The sequence below is a fragment of the Mytilus galloprovincialis genome, chromosome 1 (genome assembly GCF_965363235.1).
Source record: "Mytilus galloprovincialis chromosome 1, xbMytGall1.hap1.1, whole genome shotgun sequence".
In the NCBI taxonomy this organism is placed as follows: Eukaryota; Metazoa; Mollusca; class Bivalvia; order Mytilida; family Mytilidae; genus Mytilus; species Mytilus galloprovincialis.
The window spans coordinates 129818876-129832367 of record NC_134838.1 but is presented as its reverse complement, the minus strand read 5'-3'; positions in this window follow the sequence as shown (position 1 = coordinate 129832367).

Genomic DNA, 13492 nt, shown 5'->3' with positions numbered 1-13492 from the left:
TTCAAAAGCTTCAGATACAATTTTGAGCAATCGCAGCGCCCGATTATAATGTTTACCTTCAAATACACCAGTCAAAGAACCTGACCCAATAACTCCAGACTCCAACAGGAGATCGCCAAGCCATGCATCGCCAAACCGTTTCCCAATGACTGCTATAAAAGCACATGTAGTGTGACAATATGTACAAAATTTATAAAACAATAGTGAAGCAATATATCCAATTTAAAAGGAAAGAAAAATGATAAAAAGCACTATCAAATGAGGAACAATGTAAATATTACGAAAAGCAAATAAATAGTAACCAGATGGTATGTCAAATCGACATAATTGTGTGCCAAAGAAAGTAAAAAGTCTAAACAAATTCCCCAACTGACTATTTGACCTACGTTCAAAGCAATGTTTGTCGATTGAAAGACTTAACAATCTTAACTCAATCACCACATAGCTAAAACAAAAAATGTAAACAAGCACACCTTTATTGAGTTCGATAGAGTGCACCTTTTCAAAACGCAAAACATTAACTTTAATTTGTATTGTTTTCATAAATATTTTGTTACACATTTACTTTATAAAATAATTTGTCTCAAAAAAACAACATAATCGACAACTAAGTGTTTGATTTCAGTTGCAAATTGATAAGCTTAAGTGCGTATGTGTGCACTCAGGTATGAATATATTGTCGACTGAATCGAAGACGGTAATTTGATGATTTCCGGTATTTCACGAGTATTTGCACGTACATATGTTTTATTGAATAACTCATATTTTAGACGATATATACATACTGCAAATAGTTTAAACATTGCATACTGGTCAATTTTAAAGTTTAATTCACAAAAACGGATAATTGTATTACGAATTTCTTTATGAAATGAGAAAATATACCTTAATTTTAACCCCAAAAAATCGGATTGTTTGTAATGTAAATACACACTTTTTTTAAACAAAAAATCTTTAGTTTTACATTAAATATGATAGTTTTATATCTGTTTTAGTTGTTTTAACCTATACTTTATTTTTTTTCAATCGCTTTATATTAAAAAATTTAATTAAAAATTACTTAGTCGTGATAGCTAAATAAGAGGACCATTGTAAGAGACGTTTTTAAACCTCTTTTGGACACTTTTTTTTTGGTCTAACACCTTGTATTTTATTAATAAGATACTGAAGTGGAATTCTATCAAAAAAAATTGCGGTACCCTGGGGTGTAACACAAACTCCTTAACTAGAGCGCTTTTGAAAACTAGCTGATGGACTAAACATATATTGTTTTCCATCTTAACTGTTTATTAATCGAAACATCATGAACACAGTCTATATTTCTCCGCGTATCTTTCCATCCTTGGAATGTCACGTACGTAACAGTCAATGTCACAAGTGTCCCATTTTCTTACGTCGTTAAATCTATTAACGCAATACATTGCGTTTTCAAAGTCCGATTTCTCGCTATCCAAATTTACATGTCTGATTTCTCGTGTCGCTATACTACACATAACTACGGTGTCCCTGTTTTTCACTTTTCCTATTATGCAACTTCCGTCAGATCGTCTATTAAATACAATTTTGTGATAATGACTGTCTGTACTAAGATTGTTCCCAGTAATTATCAATTTCGGATCGATTGTTTTTATTTCGTCTTTTTCATTATTTTCTATATTTTCAACTTCGGTGTATACATTCTTTTTATTTCTCGAACCGTTACACACTACTCTTTCCGTTATTTCATTGTCCTTACTTGTTTTGACCAGCGATACACTAATCGGCTGAACAAATTTCATCACAACCGGTTGAACAACATTCCTTACAGGTGTAATGTTTATCTGCTCGGGGGCTACTAATGGGAGATCTAAATGACCATCGTATTGTAATTCACCTTCCGAGTCCATTATAACTTCTGAATTATCCTGATTATCGCCATTAAATGTCTTATCAACGTCATTGTTTGTATATTCTGCTCTTTCCTTCCATGTTTTCATCCTTTTATTGTCTCTCTCTCTATTTGATCTTGACTTATGTTTTACTCCACGATTCACGTGTATTAAATCACCTCTTGTCCAAACCAATGAAATGCGCATTTTGTCACCTAAATAATGAGAATTCCATGTCAGTTGCTCATAATCATCAATAATACTGTTAATTAAGGCGACTAAAGGCTTCGGCAATTTTTCCATAACGATTTCCCTGATAGGTACCTCAATTTTCACAAGAAAAATAGTAAAGTTCACAAAACAACAATAAAACGCAAAATAATAATTCTCAAGAACTCAGAGGAAATTCTAATCGGAAAGACCTTTAAGTCCATTGATAGTATAGTCTTATATGTGACATGGTTTGTGTACTGGTAGATATTGACAATGAACTAGGTTGTTTAGTATCTGAGACTGTACTGGTAGATATTGACAATGAACTAGGTTGTTTAGTATCTGAGACTGCTCTGAGATCTGAACGTTGTGTCTGTTTTTTAATAATTGTATTTGTCTTTTATAAATCTGACAGGTGATGTCTTTTTAAATGAATTTTACTTTTGTTCTCTTGTTGTGCAGTAACGCCACTGTCCGCGGTTGAAGAAGGTAGACTTAACTGTATCATAAACTCATAGGTCCTGGAGAAATCAACAATGCCATACAATAAAAAACAATAAAAAACAATAAACAAAATACGACGAAAAGACATACACTTACTAAACATTTCAAAGGAACCGACTATACGGTATTGATTTTCCTATTATTAAAGTTTGCGCTGTAGCCTATAGTGCCTTTCTACCATTTCATTTAAACTCTATTGAATAGTGGTCTCTTTGACAATCATACCAATCTATCGTTTTATAATAACACAACGTGATTGAATCAATTAATGTGGAAGGGTTCCTGACCCGAAGGGGGATGGGAGGGGTAACCGTCATGCTGATCATGCAGGAACGGATATCTTTTTTAAAAGTTGTAAGAGTTTATTCCTGGTCTTAAAACATTCAAGTCAGTTTTTTGTACTCGTACTCGAAAATCAACCAATCAAAATGCTGGATGTTTTGACCATGTTTTTTGTGCTCCAAACACTGAGCAAAGATTTATGACTTCAGTCCCTTGCATACCATGTAGACATCCATTTTTAATTTAGATGTAGGTAATTCCAATGAAACAGCAACCATAACTGGTTAATCTAATAAAATTCAATAATTTACAACAACTGAATACCATATGCAAGAAAAGGATCTGATTTTCCATCTTAGACTTGTAGCTTATTATCGCCGGAAATATTATCCAAATTTTCTCTATTTCAGTTTCTTTGACTTATATTCGGGATTACGTAAACTACTTAGATTGAATAATGAAGAAATGTATGTAGTTTAGTCATTCTGCTCTCTCGGCATGTTTTCTAATTGAACCAACCGAAACATTAAGGACAGTAGCGACACGCATCTTTCTTTTGTTTCTCAGAGAATTACTTCTCCTCACCTTTTTACTTTGAAGTTAAGACATAACCTATGGTCTTGCAAAAGAAATGACACGCTATAAGTAACATGCTTCAAAGCATAATATTTGAACGCCAAGAATGTATAAGAGCCGGAGAAGGAACTAAAAAATAGACATCTAAGGTAAACTTTGCCTGAGCGAGTTAAAACTTCTGTTTCTTAAAATTTCTAAATTTATTAACGGACAATTTAAGAAAGGTATGTCATTGTATATATTGATAACACCCTCCTTGCTTTCATACGTAAAATGAAGAAAAAACATAAGAGGTGGGAACATTTGAGAAACTTAACTTCGAAGTAAACAAGTTTTAGGCAAACATAATGTCATACTAATGTCCCTTGAAGATTTTTGTAACTGAATACTGTAAGTTCTAAACGTTTTTAGTTATACACCGAGCTTTTTTCTTTAATTATAGTTCTGTTATATTATACATGCCCTATCAATTTATACGATTGTTTCACAAAGTAAGTTAATCTGTTCGCAGAAGTATGCATACAGTCCTATTTTCCCAAACTTGGATGCGTCTTGTAAAACTAAAGTTCAAGATGGCATGTTTGTTTCGAATGCACATTACTGTTTTTAATATGGAGTTAGTCGTTGATAAAATATGTTCGTTGTTGTTCATCCACGTTGGCAGAGACAAACTTCAAGGTAGCGAATTTACAACAACAAATGGGGGAGAGGATGTAATTGTTACACAGCTACTTTTGTATAGGTACTATTTCTGTACTAAAAATCTGTAGTACTGGAAATTTACTTTTAATATTCAGTATTATTTTGTTACTTATTATTGTAATATTTAGGTACCTGTATTTTACAGTACTTAATTTGTACTTGAAATTTAGGTACTACAGATTTTGGTTACTACCGTTACATTTTCAGCATTGTGAAAGTTTTTACATTTCAAATCTCTTAGAATTATGATTTTCAAACATGGAATATTGTATTATTTCTGTACCAAAATATTTAGTACAATTCAAGTTCTGTAAAATACAAGTACCTAAATATTACAATAATTTTAAAGTAAAAAATAGTACTAAATATTAAAAGTAAATTTCCAGTACTACATATGTTTAGTACAGAAATAGTACCTATGCAAAAGTAGCTGTGTCGACCAACGAAAACATTTTCAATCATTGATTTTTTCGATTCTGATTCAAATTGAGATGGACACGATTCAGATGATTATTGAGGTACCAGTAATGAATCATAACTTCTAAAATAATTGTTCTTTCAAGATGTGCAGTTATAGGGTTTTTTCACTTTATTTTTTTTTAAAATCGTATGTTTTTCTTTTAGTTAACGGTAGAACTTTGATAAAGATTGCTATTTTCTTTTTGGTTTCAAAAATAAATGTTAATGTGTAAATATTTGTGATGTATACGATTGCAGTTACCAGGAAAAATATATATATACCAATCATTGTATTATGTAATTAGGAACATAACAGAAACAATAATTTCTCAATTAAAAAGTATAAACGTTTGACAACAAATATGTTTAACAAGATTAATGTAATAATTCTAGTCTTTAAAAACTTCGAGGTCTCAGTTTCCTAGCAGCAAATTATAATTTGTTTACGGTGTTTCCCCATCACAGCTCACCTAGCACAGAGCAAGTGTCCAATTTAGAGATTTCGAAAAAGACTCTTTATGTCACATTTACTGCTGACTAAGGGATATCTTGGCTGGCTGAAAGGACTGTGCATATACAGAGCTTCCATTTTCTATTTTCGCTAGAATTACAAAATTAAAAATACACAACTGCCTTTTGTCCAAAGGTGAAAGACACCAAAGGAACATTTAAACACAAAAGTAGAAAATAAACTGACCAACAGACAATCAACAGTATACAACATAGAAAGCCCGCGAAACTTGATATAGTACTCAAAAAGTAATAGCAAAGAAATCACAGAGCCAGGAACCACCATAAATAGTGTGTCCTATAACGACCCTTATCGTTTCCTATAGCATTTACCTCACAAGAAAACAAACAAGTGTTGATTAGTTTGAAGAAAAAAACTTTTAAAAATATTTAGTTCAATTCCGAAGAAATCCTACATTCAGACACGTTCTCTTTCCTGGTGATTTATATGGTAGACAACTCGGTTTTGAGAACTATGTTAGAAACCAGACAATGAAGTCTATTTGATATGCAAATTCATACTTTGAACGACAAGATTATTTTATGATGTGACTCTGTACCTATGTATCTTGTCATACTTTGAATGACAAAATTATTTTATTTATTAATAGTACTTTTACTGTTAACCCACTTTTTTGTGATATACATTTGACGTGACTCTGTACTTATGTATCCCGTAATACTTTGAACCACACTATTATTTTATTTATTATTACTTTATACTGTTTAGTCAGTTTTTGTTATATCTATTTTGCGTGACTGTATTTATGCATCCCGTCATACTTTGAACGACAAAATTATTTCATGTCTACCTGTGCGAATTTCAAACGCACAATTTAACACTAGTACTGAAAACCCTCCTTCCTTGATTGGTGCATTTTACATAGACAAATAAAATCGTATAATATAATCAAAATGAGGATGTTAATTTGATGTGTGCTTCTTCGTTACATTTGTTGTTTTTATAGTGATTAATATGATAACACAATGTTGACTGCTGTACCCCTATTTTTGACATTTTTAACTATTGTGTCTGTTTGTTTTGTTCAAGCATCAGTGACAATATAATGGAATGTGATACGACTGTCATACAAGTGAGAGGTTTAGCTAGCTATAAAACCAGGTTCAATCCACCATTTTCTACATTTGAAAATGCCTGTACCAAGTCAGGAATATGACAGTTCTTGTCCATTCGTTTTTGATGCGTTTTGTTATTTGATTTTGCCATGTGATTATGGACTTTCCGAATTGATTTTCCTCTGAGTTCAGTATTTTTGGTATTTTACTTTTTAGTTTCAACAAAATGTTTGATAGAGAGATGAAATAAACCAGATGGTCATTCAAATTCATAAATCGAAAATAAACAGACAACGCCATGGCTAAAAGACCAATATACAAACAATAATAAACAAACCACAACATAAAAAGCTAAAGACTGAGCAACACGAACATAACCAAAAAATATTCGCAAACAGGAATATAAAAGTATAACATGTGAGAGTATTTTGCAATAAAGTTGAACAAATCTTTGTTCTATTCTGATTACTCATCAGTTCAAATTTGCAAAGTACATAACAATGTCTGAGAAATTAGTCAACATGGGTAATATAACCTGTACTGTTTTCCTGAATTGCACTGAATATAGACAATAGTTTAGATTATATCATCTTAATTACATTCTAGTTCTAGCATTTATAATTTGCTGTCAACTACATACCAGTAATCATATATTATGCCACGTACAGTTTACCCAATGATCTTATACTGAGCTTATTTCTCGCCTCTGTGATGGTATTATTGATTCTGTGAAAATAACTTACATCTCTGCTAGAATATGATGGATTCTATTCAATTCTAAAATGTGTAAATTGATAGAACATTGAGCAACTTGATAAATGATCAAATGATAAAAGTTCAATTTCAGGACAAACTGACAACAGTTGTCCTGTTTACACTTTACTATTCCTCAAATACAAACTGTGGTTCTTTAGTTATAACTTAAATAAGACTTGACGTTCTCCTGCAAAGTGAAAAGTAATGAAATAATGATTAAACAATGAATAATAAGCATACAAGAAAAATACCTTGTAATTATAAACATTTATTTAACATAATTGCTATCATTATTGTTTTGTTGGTTGTAATGTGGTTCTTTTTGTTTGTTGAACCAACTATCAACAAACAATTAATTATTTGAAATTTAATATACCGTTTATGGTTGACGAATTTAAAATTCATTATTTGTTCATGAATTCGGCTTTTGGGTGTTGATTTGTTAATTGATTGAAAAACTGCATTATAAATCGATAAATACATTGATGGATGTACAGTTTTCATAACTGTCATGAAGCAAAAACGAAAATTGACCTAAAAATTGATTGTTTTTGCGACGTCCATTTAAAACAATTCAACATGTAATTCTAAAACAACATGAATGGATATGGTAGAATATCTATTAAATGCGAGGGACCGGGTCTCTAAGAATGAGCAAAATTGAAACGTTAAGGTCTATGCAACGTGTTTATAAGGAATGAGATTATATTATTTCGTGTCAAATGCAAGGATTTAAAGAACCCTCAAAGATATCCATGTATTGCCTTTATAAGTATATCAGTATATCTTGCTAGGGAAATGGTTTTTAACGTTTAAAAAAATAAAGAATAATTGAAATAATAAATTTTCGAAAACATAAAATATGAACATTGTTTTATTCGGATATGTGTGTTTAAAGTAAATTAACAAAATCGAACCGAAAGTCAAAATCTCAAACACAGCAAACGAATGGATAACAATTGTCATATTTCTGACTTGGTACGGGCATTTTCTTATGTTGATAAAAAGGATTAACAAAATCCTATAATAAACTACATGTATATAGTGCGTTTTAATCTTTCTTAAACACCTTTGATAATGTTTATAGAAAACATTCAGTATCTCCTCTCGTCATTCAGTTTAATCATAGATATAAACTAGCTGTAACATGCAATGTTTAATTCTTTAAAATGAAACACTTGAAGTACTTCCGCAGTATACAACTGGTTTTCTAAATATTTAGGCTAGCCTGTCAATAATAACATTGTGCACTCCATTACATAGATGAATGTTTCACATTCACGAATGTTTCATTGTGAAGAATACTTAGAGATTGAATAATAGGTTAAGATTAGGTAGATAAATAAATGAACCAATTCGCAGCTGCATAATTGCATGCAATAAAAAAAAAGTGGGATACATTTACGAGAAAATTTACGATAAAAGGATGATTTTTCACTTGCTATTGTTTATTATCCGTTTTTAGATTGTGACACACCCTTGTCACTATCTTATGGTGTTTAAATATCCCAACTTGTTCGATACGCTTGTGTATGTAACAATGTATTTGATTTTAAAGAAAGAATTTGCTGTTTTACTGAAAAACTTATAAACCAGGATTTTCGATGTCACAAACTAGTCAAAACAGTTACTAAATTTTATCCTTGGTACTGGTCCATCATTCGAAAATATAAATCAACATATATATATAAATCTTATACGTTCATGTATTTCCCATTCAATCTTTTATGGTAATATTCTATACAAAGCACAATCGCCATTAATCCCAAAATCTAACGAAAACTTAAAACAGAATTATCAGAAAAGATAAAGTTACGATACTGTTGTCGGGTCAATAAAGCTGACACACTTTGGAAATAATATTGATTCACTCTTAGGTTATATGCGTCGGATATAAATCCAATATACTTGTTGTTATTAAGATACGGGTTATGTTTCTTTCATACATTTTACGATGGTATGCTACTTAACCCCTAACAGAAGGAATTGTGCTAGATGTTCATATCATGAATACATAATCTTTCAATCAGTAAAATTGAGGTCTGGAGCTGACATGTCAGTAACTGCTAGTCGTCCTTTGTTAATTTATGTATCATTGTCATTTTGCTTAGTTTCTTCTGTTACCTATTCTGACATCGGACTCAGACTTCTTTTAAGCCGAGTTCTACTATGCGTATTGCCGTGTGTTTATTTATTTTACATTTAATTGAGGTATAGGGGAGGGGTTAGAACACACACAACATGTTTAACCCCGCCATATCCTTGTGTCTGTACCAGGTCAGAAGCCTCTGGCCTTTGTTTGTCTTGTATGTTTTGTTTTCAATTTTACTTATTTTATATGTTTTGGAGTCTAGTGTGACGTCCATTTTTACTGAACTAGAACACATTTTTGTTTGGGAACAAGCTGAAGCCTTCCTCCGAGTAAGTTTTTTTTCGTTTTTGGAAAAAACATTGGTGGCGTTGGACTGCTCTTTGGTCGAATTGTTGTCTCTTTGTCATATTCCCTATTTCCATTCTCAATTTCACTGGATACTTTATGCACCGACATGGTACGATTTCTAAAGCATACACCATCATTCATAACAAAAACCTTACTCTTCAGAAAAATTCAAATCGGAAAGTTCCTTATCAAATCACAAAATCAAAAGTTCAAAAACGTCGAACAAATGGAAAACGACTCTCATATTCTTGCCTTGGTATCGGCATTTCTTTTGTATACAAATGTGGATTTAATCTGGTTTTATAGCTAGCTGCACCTAACACTCAGTCAAAATTTCCCAATCAGGAATATGATGCAATTGGTAAAATTATATTTGACGGCTATCTCCGCATCTTGTGTGAAAATGACGTATACGATATGTAAACCTATACATTTAGGTAGAAGGTATGTTACCTATGATGAATAGGAACTTGACGATTGTATGGTTGAAATCATCAATTTCTCAAAGATACATGTTTTAATTCGTCCATATCAAGTAATGAAAACATCACGATATGAAGTAAGGTAGCCGTACTAGTTTACCGATTTTAAAAAACATAGATCGATTCAGTAAACAGGTCAAAATATCAAACAAAACTCAGGAAATTCATACAAATCTTTAATTTCCAATGTATTCTTTATCTGAAGTTCGTTGGGATAAACTAGGCTGAACCAGTTACTGACCTGTGGATTTACAGATCATCATCAATATATCTGAAAATGAAAGTCCAGATCTAGAGGGTATGTTGGTATTTTGTCTTTGAGAAGGTTATGTATTAATTCTATATCATCTGAGTTATGGTAAAAGAGCAAGCGGTCATTAGGAATCCAAAATAAGTACATCTGAGTAAAGGTAAAAGAGCAAGCGGTCATTGTGAGTTCACAATAAGTACATCTGAGTAAAGGTAAAAGAGCAAGCGGTCATTAGATAAGTACATCTGAGTAAAGATAAAAGAACAAGCGGTCATTAGGAGTTCACAATAAGTACATCTGAGTAAAGGTAAATGAGCAAGCGGCATTAGGATTTCACAATAAGTACATCTGAGTAAAGGTAAAAGAACAAGCGGTCATTATGAGTTCACAATAAGTACATCTGAGTAAAGGTAAAAGAGCAAGCAGTCATTAGGAGTTCACAATAAGTACATCTGAGTAAAGGTAAAAGAGCAAGCGGTCATTAGGAGTGCACAATAAGTACATCTGAGTAAAGGTAAAAGAGCAAGCGGTCATTAGGAGTTCACAATAAGTACATCTGAATAAAGGTAAAAGAGCAAGCGGTCATTAGGAGTTCACAATAAGTACATCTGAGTAAAGGTAAAAGAGCAAGCGGTCATTAGGAGTTCACAATAAGTACATCTGAGTAAAGGTAAAAGAGCAAGCGGTCATTTGAGTGCACAATAAGTACATCTGAGTAAAGGTAAAAGAGCAAGCGGTCATTAGGAGTGCACAATAAGTACATCTGAGTAAAGGTAAAAGAACAAGCGGTCATTAGGAGTTCACAATAAGTACATCTGAGTAAAAGTAAAAGAGCAAGCGGTCATTAGGAGTTCATAATAAGTACATCTGAGTAAAGTTAAAAGAACAAGCGGTCATTAGGAGTGCACAATAAGTACATCTGAGTAAAGGTAAAAGAACAAGCGGTCATTAGGAGTTCACAATAAGTACATCTAGGTAAAGGTAAAAAAGCAAGCGGTCATTAGGAGTGCACAATAAGTACGTATTGAATTATCGCCTGTCTGATGAATAAAAATCCATCAAACTTGTGAAAAAACATGTTGAAAAAAATCGACCTATTTTGATGATTTCATTTTATGTGTATTTTGATGAACTATTGTGACCTAAAACAAGCTATTTGAATCTACTAACCACCGTCGTTAAGGACTCTATAAGATGGTACGATTCATTCGATCTTTCAATAATTTATCAGTGGGAAGAGCAGTTTAAGATGAAAGAAAATCCACCGCGAAAACGTTTATGGTGGAATATTTTTCAATCAATACTAAAAATTTAAAAAAAAAAATCGAATCTTATCGACACATCTGTTTGATTAAACGTCATCATAATATTAACAAAAATCGTTATTTCTTTTGCCTTTAATCTATTTAAACCAACATTACTACGCATAATCCCTATACTGTGTTATTTGTTAATTGATAATATTGAAGTTTATGGAACGTTCCATAGCTGTAAACATGAATTAATGTATTATCTACTGTAAATAATAAAACACTGTCGTATTTCTGTTAGATTATCATCGTGGTGATAAACTGCATAACGAAGCGACTGTTTGCTTAAAATCAATTTATATTTAAAAGTTATAATACATTGAATGTATACTAATTAAAACTGTCAAAATAAATACTGAATGAATATGAATACTTTATTCTCTTAAAACAATTGTTACAGAGAACATATACATATTAACAATATACAAACTTATATAGCATGTGTGAATTACATATACATATATAAAGTGATACTAAGAAGTTCTAACCTGGAGGAACGACCTTCTCTTGGACGTTCTTAATAAATTTACATAGTTTTTCTAATACAATTACATTGTTGGAAGCAAATAGCTGTTTAAACTTATAAATGTTAACATTTTCGTGACAAAAAGGGGGAAGCAGATTTATTCTTTCATTGATAAAGTAGCTACATGTCATTATATAGTGGTATTCATCACCGATATCCATAGAGTCACACAGAGAGCACACTCTTTCGCTTCTTGGCAAATTGCGCCATCTCCCGGTCTCGATCGGTAATCTGTGACTACCACATCTAAATTTACAAAGGATGTACATATAATAGGGTGATAACTCTGAGATATATTTTTCAAAACAAAAATGAGTTTTAAATAATCTATAGCACAATGCCTTAGGAGACTTGAACATTTCTGAATACCAAAATTGTATAAATTGATCCTTAAGTTTCTGTTCAATACACTTTGAAATCCATAATGACGAAAAAACAGTTTGGTTTTGCCAAACATTTGACATACCACAATCATCTAAAATATTCTTTATAAACTTTAACCATTTAGATTCATAACCATAATCTGTGTAGTAAACATGTAACAATTTATATAATAAGGATGAAAATTTTGTTTCATTTCCTCTAACAAGTCTACACCAGAAATTTATCATACGTATCTTTATTTGTATCGATATAGGAAATATTCCTAGCTCACCATATACAATAAAGTTGGGTGTGGATTGCTTCAAGTGCAATATAATTTTAAAAAATCGCAACTGTATACTTTCAAGAACATCTAAATTTTCAAAACCCCAAATTTCTGATCCATATAATATTACAGGTTCTACTAATTTTTTAAACAAATCAATTTGACATTCAATAGATAAGTTATTTCTTCTACATTTCTTCAATAATCCAAACATAGCTTTAGTTGCCTGTTCCTTTAGATACTTTCTTGTAGACAAGAATGATCCACTTTTACAAAAGAATATACCAAGATATTTATAATCTTTAACTATTTCAAGCTCATTATTATTCAAATAAAATTTTGTGTGTTTTGACATCCTCCCTTTTGAAAAAACTAAAACTTTAGTTTTCTCTACATTTACTTTAAGTTTCCACATGAGACAATATTGTGAAAAATTATCAAGCATAAGTTGCAGATCTTCAACCGATTCTGCTAATAAAATGGTGTCATCTGCATATAAAAGCAAAAATATTTTTAAATACACTGTAAGTTCGTTTTCAGCATCTTTGCTGATAGATTCTAAACCTTTAATATCTTTTGTTTCTAAATATGATTGCAAATCATTTAAATATAGTGAAAATAATACAGGCGATAAATTTTCTCCCTGTCTTACTCCAATTTCAGAGAAAAAGATCTCCGAAGTTTCATTGTTATGTTTAATACATGATTTTACATTTTCATACATATTTTGTATAATTCTTAAAAATTTGCCAGTAATATTTGTATGAACAAGCTTAAAAAATAATGAGTTACGGTGAACAAAGTCAAATGCTTTTTCGAAATCGACAAATGCACAGTGTAGCTTTTTATTTCTGAGAGAGAGTAATTCAAATAATGCATACAATGCAA